Source organism: Camelus dromedarius, chromosome 12, assembly GCF_036321535.1.
Source record: "Camelus dromedarius isolate mCamDro1 chromosome 12, mCamDro1.pat, whole genome shotgun sequence".
In the NCBI taxonomy this organism is placed as follows: Eukaryota; Metazoa; Chordata; class Mammalia; order Artiodactyla; family Camelidae; genus Camelus; species Camelus dromedarius.
In genome coordinates this window covers 58,591,986-58,614,412 of record NC_087447.1, presented here as the reverse complement: position 1 = coordinate 58,614,412, position 22,427 = coordinate 58,591,986, and the positions used below count along the sequence as shown (strand labels likewise).

The 22,427-nt window shown below is 40.3% G+C and overlaps 1 protein-coding gene across 2 annotated transcripts in view; it reads left to right on the top strand.

Annotated features, from left to right (window-relative positions):
* The window catches only part of ME3 (malic enzyme 3), a 377,761-nt gene that overhangs the window by 151,530 nt on the left and 203,804 nt on the right, over positions 1-22,427 (top strand). The window lies entirely within an intron of this gene.

Sequence of the window (22,427 nt, the reverse complement as noted above, 5' to 3'; positions counted from 1 at the left end):
CGGTCCTCTTAAAGAGGACACCAACTAAAATAACCTGGAAAAGGCGCTTACCGAGCAAAAGCACAGCCAGTTGCTGTCTCAAAGCTAATTTTAAGAATGTCCTTTTCTCTTGAAATTTCATCACCATGACTCATTGCACCACAGGCCAAGATTCTGAAGCTCTGAGTCAGACTGGGGCACTGATTGCTGCAGCTCAATGGGAGTTTCACCTAAATAAAGCCTGCAGGCCAGGCCTGCTGTGATAGATGCCTTAGAAATTTGCTAACTCAGCAATGCACATGCCCTTGCACCTCTGTCACTCACACGTTGCCCCCAAGTTCCTGGGGCTATCGGTGCAAAAAGTCTTCTCTTAGGTGCGAGATCTTTCTTCCTTGTGCTTGAACCTTCAGTTAGTATGCTTCCATATCCTCCCTGTTCATTTGGTTCCTTTTCTACAACCTAGTCAGCCCTGCTATGGGGACTCTTCGGATACCTGCAGCCGGAACAGATGTGATGACAAAGCACAAATTCCAGAAAGGATCCAGGGTCCCCTTCTCTAACTGCCAATCAAAGGGAATGGCATTTAAATCAGCATTTTTGAAAGTCAGAGCTGGAAGGGGCCTAGCTCATGTCATCTGCCTCCCTATCATTATATAGGCAAGAAATCCAAGACTCAGGAATGTTGACCACTTGCCCAAGGAGACAAGGTCAGTTAGCAAGAGAATCCAGACAAGAAGCCACGGTCTGCTTGCATCTCAGTCACTTGACTGAACTGCCCCTGCTTTTGTCTACTCTATGTCCAGGTTATTCCTAGACTCTACAAGGCCCACATCTGGGGGCTGGGGGTGGAGGACTTATAGGAATGAGAGAGGAGGCAGTGTTCAGGGCTGACCACCTGGCTTGGTGTCCCTCAAACTCCTGGCCAGTGATGGCATCCATGACCATGGTGGCAGGAGGCCTGGAGAGCGGCTCTGGAGGGAAGGTGGGACTGGCAGGGAGTGGCCTGGAGGCAGAGACCCAGTCTTTACTCAGGGATGGTGGCAGCGGAAGGTTAACCAAAGCAACAGAGACATAGAACTCAGCCTGTGAAAACTTTGGCTTCTCAGCTGTCCTTGGGACACTTGGTGGATGTTGCCTTTACTGTGAATGGGGAGGTGGGAGGTGGGAGGTGGGCGGTGTGTAGTCAGGTGGAGTAAGAAAGACCTTGGCATCAGGCTGCTGAGGTCAGAATCTTGGGTTGCAACAGAGGCTCACTCTCATGAGCTCATGTAGAAAGGATGGTGGGGAGACTCCAGAGACCTACCAGGAACCCAAGGCCAGGCACCATGGTGCTTCCAAGACTCCTGGGGCCTAAAGCCAGGGCTCTTCCAGGAACCCAACAGACTAGCTCCAGGCTCCATTGTCTTTGGCTCCCTGCCCTGATCTCTTCCTCTCTGTCTCTCGATGTCTCTGTCTCTCTCTGATCTTACACTTACTTTCTCTTGACATCTCTGCTCCTTTCTGGGCATCTGTTCTGTCCTCCAGTCTCTCTGCCTGTAGTTCTCCTCACTTTTGTTCACATGTGACCCAGAAGGGCTGCCCCAGATTAAGTGCATCTCATCAACCCTCAGCTCAGCAACCATAGCTAAGCTAATTCTTCTAGATTCTAAAATCGTAAGAAAGGAGCCAGGCGGACCCAGATCACATTTTTGAGCCTGGCCACCCCATGAATTAGCTGTCCTTGTGTCAGATGTCCAAGCCTTATTTGATCAGCTGTGGCCACAGGTGCAGGGTCTCCAGGCTGCAGTCAGTCAGCAGGGAGTGAGAGAATATAGACTATGGAAGAGTCTTGACCCACAGAGTATCTATCTATGCTCTCCAGCTGTGCCACTTCTAGGACGCATGACTTTGGGTAAGGCTTCTTACTTCTCTGAACCTTGGTTTCCTTATCTGTAAAATGAGGGAAATAATACCTACTTCCCCAGGTTGTTAAGAAGATCAGATAAATATGATAGGTAATCAGCCCATGCCAGCACATGGCAAATTCCCAATAAATTGCTACTATTATCAGCTAGTATTGATTTAAGAGAGCCAGAGTCTTAGGTATACACAGCACGTTCTGGCCTCTGGCCTTTTGAACTTCTCGCTCTTTTGTCTTTCTCCATTTGGAATCTATTCTTTCCCCTTTTGATGTTTCTTAATTTCTCCCTTGTTGTTGTGCTGTAACCCTATGCTTGAGGGTTTCACAACAGGATGCATTGGAGCCAGTGTTTTCCATTTGGATAGGACTTACATGCTCTGCCTTGCTGTTGTCAATAACATTCAAGAGGTGGAGGGTGGGGTTTACTGTACTGAATAACGCTGTGATCTGTTTTTTTTTTGAAAATTGCTCTGACAAAGGAAGGAAGTTGTGATGACACTGCTGGCTTTTATAACATAAATATGAAGCTCTGTGTTGTCATTTGGCAAAACTCCTAAAATTTCCCTCAGGAAGCTCAGGCCAAGTTGAGAGTCAACTATAGAATGCAGAGATGTGATTAATAAAAAGCAAAAATTACTCCAGATGCCAGAAATGGTTATAAACAAATACTTTGCCAAACATATACAGCCTTCTCTCTCTCCCCATCAGTCCCCTGTCTGTACACATTGCAGAGACATCACCTGGAAAGCTGAATGGGTGAGCTGGGTTCCTGAGAATGTCAGGGTCTGAGGGCTGGTCTGAGAGAAGGTAGGTTACTGGGGTCTTAGGAAGTTAGGGACAGAGCTACAAATGGGGGAAGAGGGTCAACAGATGGAGACCAAGTCCTAACAGCCATGGTGAAGGCAGGCTTGTTCTAAGTTAGAGCAGGGAGATGTGTTGCAAAAACAGAGGGAGAATCTGGGGGGAAAGCTAGGTCATTCCAAAAATTTCAGTAAAACCTGCAGGGCCTGGGCTGACTTCTTGGGCATGTGAGCTGTGAGGTTGCACAGGCTCCCACCCTCAGAAGGGTCCCATGCTTGCATCAATGCTCTGCTATTGATGTATTGAAATTCTCAAGAATTTTTGAACAAGAGACCCTACATTTTAACTTTGCACTGGGCCTTGAAAATTATGTTGCTGTTTCTGGCCAGGGAGAATTGAACCAAAGACTCATTTCCAGAAATACGAGCTGGCAGGAAGAACAAGGGAAGAGTGAAGTCGTGACCCTTCCTGGTTATCAGGGCAGGGGGCAGGACCAGTCATTGCATGATTTTAGAACCTAATAGAACCAGGTAGAGCTCAGTGACCCACCTTGAATAGGTTAAGACCGTGGTGGCAACTGACACCCCAGCAGGGCTGTGAACTGAAGTGTGCCTCAGCTGATACGGCACACAGACCACTGGTCTTGGTCAAGAAGGCTGCCCTGTGTCAAGTGCCAGTCCTTGTTCAGCCAGCTGTGGCCACAGCAGGGTCTTACGGCCACAGCCCATCAGCAGAGAGGAAGGGTGTTGCAGGTGAAGAAGGGCTCTCCACAGACAGACCTGGATGTGGATACCCGCTTTGCCACTTACAGGTGTTGTGATTTCGGGCAAGGCTCCTTACTTCTCTGAGCCTTAGTTTCTTCGTCTGTGAAATGAGGGAAACAATACCTATTCATAAGATTGATAAGAAGATTAGATGAGATACAGTATATAAGGTTCCTACCACTTTGCCTGTGCATGTAAATAATCACGGTTGCTATTATAGCCTTCTGTTGATTTAAGAGAACTGGAATTTAAAAAGTAGGCTCTGTCCCACTGACTATGACCTTGGGCAAACCACTTTACAGGCCTGAATCTCAGTTTCCTCATAAGTTACAGGGAAATAAAAAACCCAATGCCTGAGACAGTAGGTATTCGCTGAATATGTATTAAGTGTCCTACCACACTGCAATAAAAGATATGAGAACTACTTGCAAAGCTGCAAAGGACTTTGCAAATATATTATCTTTTTGTTGACTTCAGAGAATCAGATTTATTACTTTTGGGGGGTAGGGATCAAATAAGGTTGAGATCACCTCACTCTGAAAATAAAATAACTTTCTGAGTGCTTGCCTGCTTGGGGATTTGGGTCAATCTTTTGTTACTGGCATCAGCACATAGCTAACTAATCCAAATGTAACCAAACTGGGCTGGGAGTCTTTGCATTGCTTTTTTTCTCCCAAGTTTTTCTTTCCAGAATAAAAGGGAAATGCTATTATCACATGGACTACCACAAATCAGAAAGTATAATTAATGACAAGACATTCAATCTGCCTGCACCTACATCAAATGGATTCAGAGCATGTCATTCCTTTTCATTACAGCTCATGAAGCATGAAGAGTATTTAGAGAGGATAGAAAAAAAGTCTCATTCATTAGCCTCAGAGATGCCAAGAGGGGAAATGACTTATGTACAAATGACACAAAGCACATATTTTTCTTGTTCTGAGTTTACATATCCCATATGGGATTAAAGGAAACCCAGTGTCACCATACTAAGTGCCTTGGATAAGAAGAGTTCTGGGCTTCAAGGAAAGAATGACAACCTGAACACTGAGAGGCCAAAGGTCAGCCTCACCAAGCTGGAGTGACTTTGAGATTGAAAGATTTCTTAAGGCATCACATACTTTCTGCCTTGAATGATGGAATAATATGGTTAATAAACAATATCTACTGAGGCCAACCTGGCTAAGTCTTCACCAAAAATCTGTTCCTCCTTTCATTATATGGAGTTGCAGCTTCCCAGTCAGTGGCCACCTATCCCAGGCCTTCAGCATTAAGTATGTGGAAGTGGAGTGTGTATGTCTTCATTGGAGAACTCTGAATACAAATCCTTGACTCATTTTTATTTGGATTATTTGTCATTTTCTTGTTGAATTTCTTGTTGAGTATAATAGTTCTTTATATATCCTGGTTACTATTCCCTTATCAGATATATGATTTGCAAGTATTTTCTCCCATTTTGTGTATTGTCTTCTCACTTTCTTGATAGTATCCTATGTGGCACAAAGTTTTTAATTGATGAAGTTCATTTTTTTTTCTATTTTTCCTTTGTTGTTTGTACTTTTGGTGTTATAGCTAAGAAACCATTGCCTAATTCAAGATCACAGAGATTTATACCTATGTTTTCTTCCAAGACTTTCATAGTTTTAACACTTACATTTTGAACTTTGAACGATTTCAGTTCATTTTTATATATGGTGTGAGGCAGGGGTCCAAGTTTATTTTGCATGTGGATATCCAGTTGTACCAGCACCATTTGCTGAAAAGACTATTCTTTCCTTATTGAATAGTTTGGAACTTTTATCAAAATCAATTATTTAGGTTTATTTCTAGATTCTAAATTCTATTTTATTGATCTATATTATGCCAGTCCATGCCACTTCAATTGCTACAGCCTTGTAGCAAGTTTTGAAATCAGAAAGTGTAAGTCCTTCAACTTTATTCTTCATTTTCAAGATTGCTTTGTCTTTTCTGGATCCTGCATTTCCATTTCAGTATTAGAACCAGCTTGTCAATTTCTGAAAAAGAGACAGAAATATTTTTTAGATTGTGTTGACTCTGTAGATCCATTTGGAGAGTAGTCCCATTTTAACAGTATAAAGTCTTCCAGTGCATGAACGTGGGATGTCTTTACACTTATTTACATCTTTTTAAAATTCTTTTAACAATCTTTTATAGTTTTTAGTGTATATTTCTTACACTCTTTAAATTAAATTTATTCCTAAGTATTTTATTCTTTTTGAGGCTATTGTAAATGGAATTGTTTTCTTAATTTGATTTTAAGATCATTCATTGCTGATACATAGAAATACAATGGATTTTAGTATGTTGATCTTATAACCTGAAACTTTTCTGTACTTGTTCTTTGGCTCTAGTAGGGGTTTGTTTGTTTGTTTGTTTGTTTTGGAGGCTTTTTTTTTGTTGGTTGGTTTTTTTTAAATTCTTCAGGATTTTCTATATACAAGTTCATTTCACTGTGAGTAAAGATAGTTTTACTTTTTCCTTTCTAATCTGGACAAATTTTATTTGTTTTCTTTGCTTAATTCTCATGGCTGGAACCTCCAGAACAATATTGAATGAAAGTGGTAAGATTGGATATCCTTGTCTTCTTCCTGTTTTTAGAAAGATTTCAGTCTTTCACTATTAAGTATGATGGTAGCTGTGGGTTTTTCATAAGATATTCTTCATCAGGTTGAGGAAGTTTCCTTCTATTTACAGTTTGTTGAATATTTTTTCATGAAAGGGTGTTGGTTTTTAGGGTTTGGGCAAATGCTCAATGAAATGTACATGTGGTCTTTGATCTTTATTCTGGTCAATACTATGCATTACATTGTTTAATATTTGTATGTAAAACCAAACTTGCACTTGGGATAGATCCCAGATGGTCATGGTATATGATGTTCTTTATCTATCTCCGGATTCAGTTCGCTAATATTTTGTTGAGGATTTTTGCATCTACATTCATAAAAGATATTGGCTGGTAATTTTCTTTTCTTGTAATATCTTTGGCTTTATATCAATATCTTTGGCTTTATATCAAGGTAATATTGGTATCATAGAATAAGATGTGACGTGTTTCCTCTTCTATTTTTTGTAAGAGTTTGTGAAGGATTTGTGTTAATTCTTCTTTAAAGAAGTTTTGGTACCAATGACTCCATTCTGTTTTGAATTTCTCTTTGAAGCAAGTTTTTGATTACTGGTTCAATCTCTTTATTTGATATAGGTCTATTCAGATTTTGTTTTCTTTTTAGGTCAGTAGTTTGCGGTTTTCTAAGAGTTTGTTCATTTTATCAAAGTTTATCTAATTTGTTGGCATACAGTTGTTCATAATATTCCCTTATAATCCTTTTTGTTTCTGTAAGATTTGTAGCAATAGTCTCTCTTTCATTCCTTATTTTACTGATTTGGATTCTCTCTCCTTCTCTTTCTCTCCCTCTCCTTGGTCAGTCTAGCCAAAGCCTTGTCAGTTTTATTAATCACACCAAAGAAACATCTTTTGGTTTTGTTGATTTTCTATGGTTTCTATTCTCTATTTACTTTGTTTCCACTCTGATCACTATTATTCCCTTCTTTCTACTTGCTTTAGGTTTAGTTGGTTCTTTTTTTTCCTAGTTTCTTAATGTGGAAGCTTAAGCTTTTTACTTCTTTTTTTAACATAGGAATTTACAGCCTTCACAAATTCTTGCAGCAACCTTACAGAGGGGTTACCCCCCCCCATTTTCAATGTAGAAACTGAGTTAAAGAGGCTGAATGACTTATTTAAGGCTATACAGCTGGTCAGTAGCAGAGTTAGAATTATAATATCAGTCCTCTAAATGGGAAATTAGGGATTAAAGTCAAACTGACCATACTGTCCTCTCTGCCACATTGCTTCTAGAAGCATTAAAATATTCCCAGAGAATTGCAACACTCACATTTATGTCAGACTGTCTTATACTATTCTGTAATCATTGTAACCACTGTGTTGTATATGTGTGTGTTTTGACAGCCTCTGTAATCAGTGTGTGTGTGTGTGTGTGTGTGTGTGTGTTGAAATCTCAAGAAAAACACTTTCCTTGAGGGTAGCAAATATTCTATGAACTTCTGTATCCATAACACTCAGAACAATCGTTTAACATTTGTGTACTGTAATAGAGTATACCCAGTACCTTTTCTCATCTATTGTGCTATTTTATTTTCACCAAAATCCTATAGATAGGTGATGATCCTGGACCCAGAAGCTCAGAAATATTAGTATGGCCCAGATTACAGTATTACTAATATATGAATTATAGTCATAAAACCAAGTGCCTGATTCCAGATTCTGTGCTCTTTCTGTCCTACATATTTATTGCTATGGTGAAATGGAGTAAGTGAAATGGAGTACTTTAAAAATAGAGTTTCATTCATATATTCCAAAAATATTTATTGAGTCTCTGTTAACTGTCAGGCATTGTGCAAAACACTAATGAGAAGTGATAAGCAACATTAGATGTGGTCCTTTTACTTGTGGGATGGACAAATATTAATCAAGTGGTCACACAAATACATGTTTAATTACAATTGTGATAAATAGTAGAAGGTAGACTTGCATCATTATGAGTAAATAATGAGGTGATCGGACTAGTAAGGTAGGTCAGGGGTGCTTCTCTGGGAAGTACTACTCCACTGAGATCTGAAGTTAATAGGAGCTAAGTGAAGAGCAGGTAAAGAGCATTCCACATAGATAACGTCTGTGCAAATGTCCTGTGGCAGCCTCAGCGCTCTGAGAAATGTAAGGGTTTTGTTTACTACATTTAAAACATATTAGTCAAAACTAATATGATACATCACAACTGAACAGAAAAATGATGGAGCAATAAAAAAAGTAAGTTAACCTTAGATTCTTCAAGCTCTAATTTATCCAGGGCTTTGGGTATCTATTTCAATGTTTTTATTAATTTTTAAGCATATTCCAGTGCATTTCAAAGTGATCTAGAGACCCCAGAGGGAGTCTGGAAGTCAAAGCCACCCTGTACAGTTATGGTGTTTGTTGCACCAGCACTTCATGATTGAACCCATAAAGCATCAGGGAGCATAAGAAAGGCTTACTCATGCCAAGGAGAAAATCTCCATGCAGAGTAAGTTTAAAAAGCTAAAGTTCTAAACTGTTCTTAGAAACAATGAACAGTACATATATGTAAATTTTTTTAAATGTTTATAGAAATAAAATATTCTGTCTATAAGAGAAAAAAAGAAAGATAAATAAAATGATACTTGAGCGCAGTATATCGACAGTCATAGTCAAAAAGTCATCTTGTTTCATCTGTAAGCTTTTAAGTGGGCAAAGTATTTTTTATTCGCATTTTACATATAAGTTAATAAAAATCTGCATAGATGCTGTGACCTGCCCAAAGCCAGATATAATCAGTGGAAAGGGCCTAAAGGAGCAAAGAGTGGTTCCAAATCTGAAAACTTCAGCTCCTAATTATCCACAATGTAAGTAAATTGTAGATTAACGTAAATAATAGGATGAATCTACTTGTATTATTTTTGCTTGTGGTTAATTCTAACTTATGTAAATAAAATTGAGTTAATAGATTTAAAACAATTTTAAAACATGGATTTAATTGCAGAGGTGAAAAGGAAAAATAATAAAAGAGGTCCTTGGTATTGAAAATGTTGGAAACATGTTAATGAATTATTTTAATTCTGTTTTTATGGAATATTATAATTTCCTTGGGTACTTAGAAATACTTCAATTTAGTGAGGGTCTCACCAAAAATAAATCTTTAGTATAGGAAAGAAAATAATGAATTACAATCTAACAAAATGTACAATAACATGGAAAAAAAAAAAAAAAGAAAATCTCCAGGCAGAGATTAAGAGATTTGCCTGAAGGCAAGAGGGGCTCACCAGCCTGGGATTATGTTTCATTTGCCTGTGCCCTCCAACTTGACTCCTCCATCTGACAGTCCACCATCTGCACTAGCCCTGCACTGAAGACACCACTCATTCATTCATTATCTGTTCCTTTGTTCATTCATTTGTTCAGCACACTGGTTGGATGCCCAGTCTGTGCCAGGCAGAGCTCCAGGCACTGGGAATCCAGATGCCTAAGCAGAGCATCACTGTCAAAGATGTGGACACCTACCCACACGGTGTGATGAGAGCCGGAACAAAGACGTGAGTGAAATGTGCACAGGATCCCAGAGGAGAGGGTCACTCTGATGGAATCTGCACATATCACCTGTGGCCTAAATTCTCTCTCCAGCTTCTTAGCTCTGGATCTTCAGCAAGTTATTTAGCAGCTCTTAGTCTCAGTAATCTTGACATGAAAATAGGCAGTTGGGGGCAAATGACAGTTATCTGTTTCTAACAATCTATAGGATTGTTATGAAGATTAATTTAAACAACATCTGTAAAGCAGAGGGCTGACTCATTAGTGCTCACTGAAGGGTTTGCTATTGGTCAGAGGTCAAGGCCTCCCTGTTCTAGTCCTGTTTCTACTAGCTGTGTTTCCCCAACCAGGGACTTAACTCGCCAGCACATCCGTGTACTCATCTCTAGGTAGCAGGATGTTCCATGAGAGATCAAAGATATGTTTTTCCCCTCTATTCTTCGGCAAAGAAACTATCAGAAAACCGCAGTGGACCCCTAGAGAGTAGCCTCCAATAGAGCAGTAAGTGCAGGGCAGCGTGTTGGTTTGCTGGGGCTGTCGTGACCGACCGCCACAGGCGGGGTGGCTTGAACGACAGGAATTTATTGCCTTGCAGCGCTGGAGACTAGAAGGCCAAGAGCAAGGCATTTCCAGGGTAGTAGTTTCCTCCTAGGGCTGTGAGAGAAGGATCTGTTCCAGGATCTCTCGCTGACTTGTAGGTGGCCATCTTCTTCCTGTGGTTCTTCACATCATCATCTTCCTTCTACGTGTGTCTTGGCGTCCAAATTTTCCCTTTGTCTCAAGGACACTAGTCATGCTTGCCTAGGTTCCATTCTAATGACCTCACTTTAACTTTATTATCTCTGTAAAGACTGTATCTCCAAACAAGGTCATATTCTGAAGTACACGAGGTTGGGACCTCAAAATATGAATTTTAGGGGAACACAGTTCAACCCATAACAGAAGGGAGATAACATATGAACCTTAAAAAAAGGAACTGATCTAAAACAAATATACGGCAGATTTTTTTACTGCTCACTGGTATCTGTGTTTTTTCTCTGGGAAAATTGTGCTTCCTTGACCCCTTGAAGGTAGTCTTTTTTCCCCTAATTTTTGTTATTATTTTTAATTTAAAAAAATTTTTTTTGGAGGGGGAGGTAGTTAGATTTACTTCTTTATTTATTTTTGGAGGAGGTACTGGGGATGGAACCAGGACCTTGTGTATGCTAAGCCTGCGCCCTACCGCTCGAGTCACATCCCCGACTCCCTTGAAGTTAGTCTTGGCTGTATAAATTGCCCTGGTCAGTGAAATGCAGGCAGACATGACACTCTGGGCAGCAGCGTGTGAACCGTGGTGCTTTGTCAGGCACTCCTGTGGCCGCGCTTCGGGTCGTGCGCACCCCCGCGGCCTGGGCCCCGGGGTGAGGACAACTATCAAGAGCAGAGCCCAGATGAGTGAAACATACGGCTTTGTTTTCACCAGCCATTGAGATTTGGGGGGTCTTTGTTCCCTCAACATAACCTAGATGAAGGGTAGGCAAACTCTGGCCCTTGGGCCAAATCCTGCCTTCTGAGGTTTTTGTAAATAAAGTTTTGCTGGAACAATAGCGTGGTCATTCATTTACCTAATGTCTGTGGCTGCTTTTGAACTACAATGACAGAGCTGAGTACTTATGACAGAGACCGTATGGTCTGCAAATCCTAAAATATTTACTCGCTGGCCCTTTACAGAAAAGTTTTGCCAACTCCTGGCCTAGACAGTTCTTCTTGGTACAATGTACGGAAGGCTTTAATTTTTCTTTTGAATTTTTCTTTAGCAACATTCCACAAACTTTGATATGTAGTATAGTAATTATCATTCCTTTTTGAAAAGTTTATAATTTATTTTTAATTCTCTTTTTAATCTAAGTTACTTAAAAGAGTAGACTGGTTTGTTTTTTCAGGAACACTACTCTTTGGTCGCTAATAAATGCTTTTATATTGTAGTCAGAGAATATGGTGTATTTAATTCTATTTTTGGAATTTATTGATTTTTTTGTGGCCACATACATAGCCTGTAATTGTAAGTCTTCCATATACATTTGAAAGAAGTGTGTATTTTTCTTTCTAAGGTGATGAATTCTTTCTCTGTCTCTGACTCCCTCCCTCTCTCTCTTTACATATGCGATAGTTAATGGTGTGATTCAGATCCTTCTTACTCTTACTTGCTCTTGGCTTTTTAATTTGTCCATTTCTGAGATAATATGTTAAATTCTTCCTTTATATTGTGAATTTGTCAGTGTCTACCTATATCCATCATTTTTTGTTTATATATTTTGAAGCTATGCTCTTATGTACATAAAGTTTGATGCCTCTTAACATCTTGGTAGATGGTACTTTTAATGAGTCTGGAACATCTTTCTTTGTTCACTTGAATGTGCTCTGTCTAATATTAATACTTCCAAATCGCTTTTATTTGGTTAGCATTTGACTTTGGTTTACCATTGTCAGCTTTACAGTTCTCTCATTGTTGTTTGGGAGTGTCTTTCTTTAAATATCTTTTAAAGGAAGCTGAGAGTCTCTTTCAATAGAGTTAATCCACTCACATTTATTGTCACTATAAATATGTTGGGATTTATTTTTTATATTTTTGTTTGTTTTCTATTTAAATTTTTTCTCAATTTCCCTTTTCTGCTTTTAATTAGTTTATTGAAGTTTTTTTTCTTCAGTATTTGGATTAAATCAGACTTCAGTTCTAAGGACGTAAAAATGACATATCTCTTTTGTAGTGCCTAAGTCTCCATAAATATAAGAACAGTTGGGGAAATAGGATTTCAACCTAGTGAGGCAGGTAGATATTCAAAGTTTTAATTGTAAAAATAAGAGAGATGTAATTGTATTTGTGCACCAAGTATATGGAAAGTTCTCATTGCATGTAAAATGGAGACAATAGCCCTATCTGCGCTCTCTGTCACAGGAGGGTAAGGAAATAGAAAGGGAAATGAAAGCAGTTCTATTCTGTCGGTGTTTGTATTAAGCTAGTTATAACTCTATTTAAGCAAGTTATTTGAACTAATTCTCAAAGCCTTAGCCCTACCTATTAAAAGTGATAGATGAATTTCAGGCTCAAGGAAACACATAAGCTGGTCTGTAGTTCAATATTGACTTTTTCCTACTTGGAGAATTTCCTTTCCTCACTGAAGCCCTCTGAGCAGATAAAAAATTACAAGGTAAGATAAAGGACACAATGTAGCTCCCTCCTTCAAGGACTCAAAGTACCTTTTCTAACCGAGATTCATGAGAAATCGGTATAATTTCCTATAGACCAAAAGAGGGAACCATATCTGTTTAACAGTAGCTTTAGATTTTGTTTCCATGGCTCAGAATCTTGTTAACCTGTCCCAGCTTTTTACTTCTTCTTTCCTTCTCTACTCGCATCCAGTTTATTCTCTTCTCCTAATGTTTTACTTGTCATATTTCATTGATTAATTCATGTGTTCACTCATTCATGCTGTCAAAATTTATCAAGTGCCTATAAAAATGGTAGGTACTGATGATACAAAGATGAACAAAAGGTGCTTCTTTCCCTCCAAGGCATAGGAGCTGGTTCTTGGAAGATGAGTGGTAGGAATTTTATGCATATATGGTAGGAATTCTAGGCAGAGTGAAAATTACGTACAGAATTCTCTATAACCATGGTTTGTTTCTGGTATGTCTGGGATGACTTTGGGTACAAGGCAATGACAGAGAGAGCTCAGGAAAGCCTCTTACGAGGGAAATTACTGGAAATTCATCTGTGAGCTGACCTTTTGGTACATGAAAGAGCCCTGCTGCCTGGGATTTATCTCCGCTTTGGGGGCCACTGGCAGATGCTTCCTGAAACCAGTGTCAGAAGCACCAAAGGGAGTGAAGTCAAAAGAGGCAAAGGATGAAAGTTAAGCCATTAACTTCACATTAAATTTTAACTCCTGGATTATTTGGAGAGATTAAGCCACAGTGCTGTAAACCCAACATTGCTTTTCTGTGCAGAAGAATCCCACCCAGATCTGGGGCAGAGCCAAGTTCTGCAGGGTCTGGTGATCAACATACCATTGGGAGGGTGCGGGGGAGGATCTTTAGGAAAATGAAGACAAAATTACAGATCGGAAAGCAGATGCAAGGCCTTGGAAAGGGACCATGCAAGTGCGGGGTCCGGGAGCTTGCATTTCGCTTGCTTCCTCATAGATCTGCCTTTGGTCAGAGCTTCATCCATGGTAAGGAGGGAAACAGCTGGGCTCTTCATGCTTGGCTGGGCCACGGAGTCACTGGGATTTGTTTTTCAGCATGTGTCATAGGATGCAGCTCACCCAGGTATCTTTGTGATTTATCCTTTAGTGTCAGTTTTGTCTAACCCCGTTGGATACCAGTTGGACACCTAGACCCATGCCATTGATCAAGACGAGTGTTTTTGTTGAGTATTTCAGGGACTTGAGGATGCTGGTCTCTTCTCTGGAATGGTTGTTGGTCCTCAGAAGAATAAGCATCATCATTCCTTTTGGGAGTGTGAGGTCTGTGAACCTGTAGAGGATTTAGAGCCAGCAGGGCAGTCCCCGAGGCCCTCTTTCTGGGCAGAGTAAGCTGCTTTGCTGTGGGGTGTCAGGCACGTTCTCACAGGTATTCATGCATGAATCAACTCAAGTTCTGGAATAAAGGCAGTGAATCACCTTGAGGGTTGATTGGGGTGTTGGTGCTTGCTGGAGTTTAAATGGCCAGTTTGGAATCCAACACTGTGTTGAATTTAGAGGGAAAAATATTTACATGCAAGAAGCGTGTTTCTCCCTCCCACCCAGGAAAACAGAATTAATCATTATTAAGAAAGAGGAGACCTATGGCGACTGGCAGGGAAGGAACATTGCGGGGAAATTGTGATTTGCTGATTTACTTCGTGTCTTCACTTCTGTTTGATTTCCTTTCTTGTCTAGGAATTTTGTTTGGTGTTGTATGTGCTTAGCCATTTGGTCATGCATCAGTCAAAGACACTGCAGAACCAAGCACTGATGGGAACCCGGACTACACAGAAGCCTAAGAATCAGATCATGCCTTGTAAGGAGTGGTCAGCAGAGAATCTGACCTCAAGAGTTGCTTAATAAATATCTAGTGAAATGAATAGGATTGGATAAAATTCAACGTGCTCATAGTTTGGGGGAGAGTAAAGAGTTAAAAAAGTAGTTATCCTACAATGTTGCAGCTTTTTTTTTTTTTTCTTTAAAGATGCAGGGCTATATAGAGATTTAGGGCTCTGGATTCAAGATATTGGCATGAAATCCAGGCTCACATCCTAGCTCTGTCAGTAATCACCAGCGTGACTGTGAGCAATCTGCTTAATATCTGTCAGTTTCCTCATCTGTCCAGCGAGATTAAGGCTAGTACTTACTTCAGTGTGTTAAAAAAAATTACAAGAGGTAATACATGTAAAGCATTTAGTAAGATGCCTGAAACATATGTTCAATATTAAGACCATTTTAAATTGCATAGGATTTACAAGGGCTTGAGGAACACAGAGAAATGGAAGAGTAGGCAGTTCTCTATTTGAATGGCTCAAGATCAGGATGTGATTTGGGGTGGACATGAGGATGGATGGATGGATAGGTCGGTGGCAGGTGATGGCAGCATAGGAGAGGCATCAGCCCAGGGTCTGTTGTTCTTCCGGCCTCAGCAGAAATTGTTTTCATGACCTATATGCTTTCATGTCATCCACAGGATGGGTAGGGTGTGACAAAGCACTGGTGTGAGGGGCTACCTCTCTTTACATTTCTGTACAACCTGAAGTGGGAGGAGAGGGGGAAAGGCACAACCACTGAAGGAATGACACAGCCACTGAGGACAGGACACACTGGTTAGAACCGAGGTGGCAGAAGATCTGACTTCCAGTAGACCTTGAGCCTCATGTTGCACCCACGGGCACCATGACAGTTCCTAGGCTGACCGTAAAAGGTCAAAAAGTGGACAGTGGGGGTGTTTCTTGGAAATCCTCGCCCTTTCCTCAGAGTAATTGGAATAATCCTCCTGCTTGTTAGCATGTGGAATTACCGAGCCCTTAGAACCTAACAACCCTGTACCCAGTGATCGCTCTTGCTCTGTTGCGCTCACCTTCTGAGACGGCCCACACTCTGTTTATGGGGCGTGTATCTACTTTGACTTTAAACACCCTGCACCTCTCGGCTTCTCTCCCTCTCGCCTTTCTGAGGTGGCCCCCATTCTGCCTATGGAGTGTGTATCCATCCCCTTAGCCATTTTCCCTTCTGAGAGAGACAGACCACACTCTGCCCAAGGAGTGCATATCTCTCTAAATAAACTTGCTTTCACTGTACCATGCCTTGCTCTTCAATTCTTTCCCGCATGAGGCAAGAACCTATTCTCCCCCAACAAACCCACGATGCATGATTCAGGCACAGTGAAGCATCAACACGCCAGGGTTTGGGGGTTTGTGGCGGGAAGGCCAGGTCAGGAAGCAGGATAGTCAGGAGAGGCATTAGTGGCGGCAGAGGCATTCAGGTGTCTTGGGACAGTGGACACCAGCAAGGAGGCTAACACAGTAGGAGAAGTCTGGACTTGTTCTTAAATTCTGGTGATACCTAGGAACTCCACCAAATAACTGAGGGGATCTTTGAGGAAGAGTTGAGATCCTGCAGGTGGGGCTGTGAGCTTGCCAGATTTGGGTACTAGGGAGCATTTATTCATTCTCTAAGGTTGGCAGGACTTGAAGACATTGGGTTATACTAAGTTTTAAGTATCCACAGTTATTTTTTTCCTTTAAAGATTCTGCTGTCAATTTTATTCATCTTGTTCACCTCTTTCAGTGATAATTCCAGAAGGAAGAAAACTAGCATCCAAGTGTCTGTCGGGGAGGATAAACTTTTCCTCATCTAACTTGGGTCCGGTAATTGGGGCCTGCAAATTAACGACAACAGGCAAATTAATGAGAGAGAAGACAAGGCGTATGTACAGGGGTTCGTGGTAGCTGTATTTTTGGGAGGTTCTGCTTTAGGGAGATATGAGAAGTACAGATGAGATTTCTTTCTGCATCTTTTTAGCCGCTCCCGACATGCCTTACCAGGTATTGTGCTAATTTAGTCACATACTGTTACTTTTCAGGTTATTCTATGAGATATCTCTTTTTTACAAACAAACCAAAAATTGGGGGATCACATGGGTCAAATGACTCATCCAGACTCACGCAGCTATTTATTCAAACAACGATGAATGGTATTCGGTGTGTGACATGCTCCCACGAGTTACACAACACTTCTTACTTGCTGTTTATGACATGACCCCTCTCTTTTGACTGAAGAAAGCATATCAGTAAACAGTTGTGGTGGTGATCTTACTATAAGCAGACACTTATATCCACTGTAATGTGTTTTTAAGGAAAATAACTAGCAAACATTATTTACCTGTTTATTATTTCTTATCGATTACTTGTGATGATCTCCACAGACCACAGTCCACTTCCACGTCACGTTACCTCAGCTGAGCATGCTGCCCTGCCCCGCGCCATCTCCCGAGGTGTGCAGTAAAATGCTGAGACCCGCTAAGTACACCCCATGATATTGGCCAGTGTCCCACGTATTGTTTGGAAAACATCCTCCACAGCCAGTGGACTGGCAGGCATCCTTTGTCAACTGAGGACGTGCTCACGTTTCAGGCCCAAGGGCGGATGGACCCCCCCCACCCCCTCCCGCAGTGGATGGCACAAGGCTACCTGGATTGACAGATTCTCTCTGAGCAAAAGTCCTTAAAGTCAATTAGGTTAAAAAACAAACAGACAAACCAACTCTCCAGACATTACTACCCAGTGTACGACAGAAATGGATTTAAAGCATACATCCGATTTATTCCTGCCACAGAGCCAGCCCTAGGAAAAGAATAAACAGCCTAAAAATATGTGTTCCTGTGCCAGGATTTTCCTTTCTGGGTCCCTTTATCCTCATGATGAATTGAGGGGCAGTGGAGAGTCTTCCTCCAATTTTCACTTCAGTTTCCCACCCATCGCTCTCTTGGTCTTTCTTCCTCCCATCCATTTCTGAAAATGTGGAAGAAATATGTCCATCTTTGCATGTAATACATGAACCTTTTCTTGCCAGCTCATGGTCCGTTGCCAACTGAAGGGCAACACCTTGAAAGCAAGCACTGTATCTTTTTATCTCTACCTTCAGTATGCAATAATATTCAAAAATAAATTATGCTGAATAAATAAACCAAACTAGCCTTCTTTCCTCTTTGTGGAAACAATCTCTCTTTGCAGGCGAGGGCTTATTTATAAGTCACATACTAATAACAGCAGGCATATATTAAGAACTAACCATATGCCTAGCACTGATCTAGGAGTTTTTTTATATATCGAGGAATCCTGTGTTCCCAAGCCTCATGCATGTCAGGCAGATTCTACTTAATCTTGTGCCAGGTCTATTAGAAAAGATGTGGAGTTTACAAGAAACATGAGGACTTAACCACAGCATCTGTTTTCAGGAAACTTCAACTTTGACATCGAAGTCTGAAGGAAAAAAAAAAAGCCCAAGTGTTTATTTATTTAAAATTAAAATTGTATATATTTAAGGTGTCTAACATGATGACTTGATATACATATACATAATGAGATAATTACTATAATCAAGCTAATTAACATATATAATATATACATACACATATACTCCTCATATAGTAACTGTTTTTCTGTGTGTGATGAGAGCACCTGAAATCTACCCTAAGCATATTTCTAGAATCCAGCACTGTGTTAATAACTGTAGTCATCATGCTGTACATTAGATTTCTAGACTTACTTATCTTACATTACTGTAACTTTGTACTCTTCGACCAGCATCTCCCCATTTTCCTCAATTCCCTTACCTCACCCCTGGCAGCTACCATTCTATACTCTGCTTCTATGAGTTTGATTTTTTTTTTTAGTTTTCCACATATAAGTGAGATCACACAAAATTTGTCTTTTTCTGTCTGCTTACTTCACTTAGTATAATGTTCTCCATGTTCACTCATGCTGTTGCAAATGGCAGGATTTCTGACCTTTCTCATGGCTGAATAACATCCCATGGTATATGTGTGTATATATATATATATATAATCCCATCTTTACTCACTCAGCTTTTTAAAAAGTCTTATTTCACTCCAGAAATCTGATTGCCTTGCTCTAGGAAGACATTTTGACTTACAGATTCTGTGGTCTCCCTCACTCCTCCCCCATGAATTGTTGAAATATTGAACCAATAAAGAGGCTTTAGTATCTAAATCAAACATTGCAAAGCAGGTCTTACTGATGGTTTTAACTCCTTTGAACTTCACAACAACCTTATAAGGCAAGTACTATTATTACCCCCATTTTACAAGTGAGGGAACTAAAAAGCAGAGATGTTACATACTTGCTCAAGGATACAAATCCATAATTTCAGACCCTCTGCTTTTAACTCCTGCTAATTACACTTCCAAGCTGGGTCCACTTTCATGTATTGCAAAAATAACTGCTAGCTAGAGTGATTAAGGATAGGATTGTTCTTATTATGTTTCTCAGGCAGATAGTGTTATGCCCAAAATCCTTTGAAATTTTAACTCTCATCAAAATTTTTGCTTTAGGAGGTACAGTGGATATAATAATGGATTCTTCCAAGAGATACCAAGCTCTGACCACAACATTTGCTCTCTTTAGTTTTCCATCCTTTTCCTCTCCCATAGCTTCTCTTCAGCCCCATCAGGAGCTCAAGTCCTGTGACTGCTCCTCAGGGCTTCACTCTTGTCCAGATTAGACCTACGCCCCAGAGCGAATCACTCACAACGCTCTTGCGGTGCCCTCAGCATCCCAGCAGGCTTATCGTTTTGCTGTCCCCATCTTCATAAGCCCCCAACTTCAGCTTAATCCTCATGGCCCTCTAAGTGCTGCTGGAGAAAATGCCTTGACTGCACTGGTTGGTGCTGTGACAGATCCCAGCCTCTGACCCACCCAGGCCTCAGTTATCACCCTGCAGTGCTTTCCCGTGTTCTTGCTTTCTCATAAGTCATGTCCAAGCTCCTCTCCAAAGTTTCCAGTCCTATTCTTACTTAATTGGGTGACTTGGACAAATCATTTAACAGCTTTATATTTTATTGTCTTCATCTGTAAGAAGGTTGCTTTAGACCAGTATTTTTCAAACTTCATTCAAATGCATGAATGTGGTATGTCTTTTCTATTATTTGGGTCTTCTTTTGATTACCGTCTTACATTGTGTAGTTCAGGATTTCTAAGTGAGCAGTTCAGTGACTTGATTTTCTGCAATATTTTGTAGTTTTCAGTGTCTCAGTATTATACAGTTTCCATGAAATTCCAATAAATTTCAATTTATTTCCAAGTATTTTGTAATTTTATACTATTGTAAATGTAGATTGTAAAACATTTGTTTGGATTTTATCTTCCAATTATTTGTAGCTAGTTTATAGAAATACAATTGATTTTTGTATATTGACTCTGGCCTTGCAAAATTCAGCTATTAGTTCTGGTAGGTTTTGTGGATTCCTTTTGTGGATTCCTGGTAGTTTTTGTGTTTTTTCCTTTTCTTTTCTTTCTTCTTTTTTTTTTTTTTTTTTTTTTTGAACTAGATGCATTTTACTAAACAGCTCACTTAGAAATCTTCAAATATACAACTTAAGATGATATACATTGGGCTTTAAAAGACAATTCCACCACCTCATCACTCAGGAACTAATGAAATCCATGCATTGGCAGATAGTTTGAATTCTGATGTGTACACATTCCTCTTCTAAAGTTGTCTGAGCTCGGCTGCGTCTCCTTGGTTAGTGAAATGCCCGTCCTGGCCTCTTGTCAGCCTTAAGTGCTGTTTCTTGCCTCCAGCGCTCCGCACCATGATGGTTGCCAGCTGGGTCTTCACCTCTCATTTGGGAGTTGGCTCCTCTCACACCCTTTCTCAGCCTTGCGAGCTGGCTAGGGTGCATTCTTCGGCCCAGCCGGTGCTCTGCACCATGCTCCACCCCCTGGTAGTCATGGAAGAGAAGAGAAAGAACAGGGAACTGCTCTTTCGATGGCTGGGAACTGAGACAAAAAATGGATCTGGCCTTGGGCAGAAACCAACTCCTGATACGTACTGTGCAAACTATTAAACCTCTAGGATGCAGAGTCCAGTGACTTGTTTTCATCAGGTTTGACATCAATTATCATGTAAGTGGGTGAAGGTGTGAAAAGTGTTACATAGAAAATCACAGTAGAAGGGACCACAATCATAAAGCGGCCATGCTTATCTGAGCCCACATCTTTTCAGTTCTCTTCATTGCTCAGTAATGGGGAAGTCAAGTAGTCTAAATCTATACTCATGTTTCAAAGCATTGTTTCTTTTAAGATATGAAAGTACATTCAGGACTTTGCATCTTACTTACTGTTCACCTGTATTAAAAGCTGGTTCTTCTTCGTGCCTTTACCTGGTTTTTGACCTTTTACTATTGTTTTTCCTCCTCTACAGAATCTGTCCTACTCTATCATAATTGTCCATCTACTACAAGACTGTGAATTCTGAAAGCACCTTATGTCTGACACGGTCACAGTTTATCCCTGTATCCAGAGTTGCCAGACACAGTAGGACAGGATGATTCCTTAGGATTTTCTGTGTAAACCATCATGTTGTCCATGAATAAGACAGTTTCACTTTCTTCTTTCCAATCCTTATGACTTTATTTCTTTTTGCTTTATGGCACTGGCTAGTACCTTCTGAACAATGCTGAGTAGAGGTGGTGAGAGCAGACATCCTTACTTTGTTTTTCATTGCAAGGAGAAAGCATTCAGCAGTTCATCATTAAGAATTCTGTTAAATGTAGGTTTTCTCATAGATGCCCCTTTATTAGATTTAGGTAGTTCCTTTCCCTTCCTGTTTTGCTATTTTAAAAATAAATGGGTGCTGAATTTTGTCAGCTTTTTTTTTTTTTTGGCATCTATTTTATTTTTCTCTTGTATTTTCTTAATGTGATTAATCACATTGATTGATTTTTGAACATTGAGCTGCCCTTGCCCTTCTGAGATAAGCCCCATTTGGTTATAAGTTATTAGCCCTTGTGCTGCTGTGTGGTCAAAATGATAAGATCAGTATATATTATGATAAAGAAGCTTTTGTGTTCTCAGTAGCCCACTGAGCACTGCTCTAGCAGAAGAGTATCAGAAGGAAAGAGGAAAATAACTTTGGTGCAAAAGAGGAATTTTAAATTAGAAAAAAATAGCCAATAACAGTATAACAATAATTACAAGTTAAGAATTTACTAAGTTCTCAGTGCTTTAACTTTATTGGTTTATTTGCTAGTCACAATCACCCGAAAAGTAGGTATTATTAGCCCCATTTTAGAGATGGAAAAACTGAGTTCCAGGAATTTTCCCAGGAGTCACATCAAGTGAGCAGCTGAGCCAGAATTCTAGCTTGTGTGGTGGCACAAGTTACATGAACACTGATGGGTTCTTTGCTTTGAAATTGATGTGGCCCATTCAATGTGGTTATTTTGGAAAAAAAAAAAAAAAAGAAGAAGAAGAAGAAGCAGTTTCTCAGGAGTCCTCGTTGTCCTCCAGAATAAGACGACGTCATGAATCCAGGAGCTCTGAAACACTCTTAGTACCTCTCGACTCTGGAAACTGCTGTGTTTCCTTGACCACAGAAAATACCAGCTTCTGCAGCCCAGAGCTCATAAGCATTTCCAGTTTTCTAGACGTGCTGAAGATTAGAATGTAAATAGTCCTTCAGTGTGAAACACAGCAGGGCAAACGCAAGCATCCACAGGCTGGAAAGTTGACTCGACACACAGACCTCTAATGGCAAACACAGCAAAGCAAACATGGCACTGAGACGAGCAAAGGGGAATGGGGCCCATCACACCC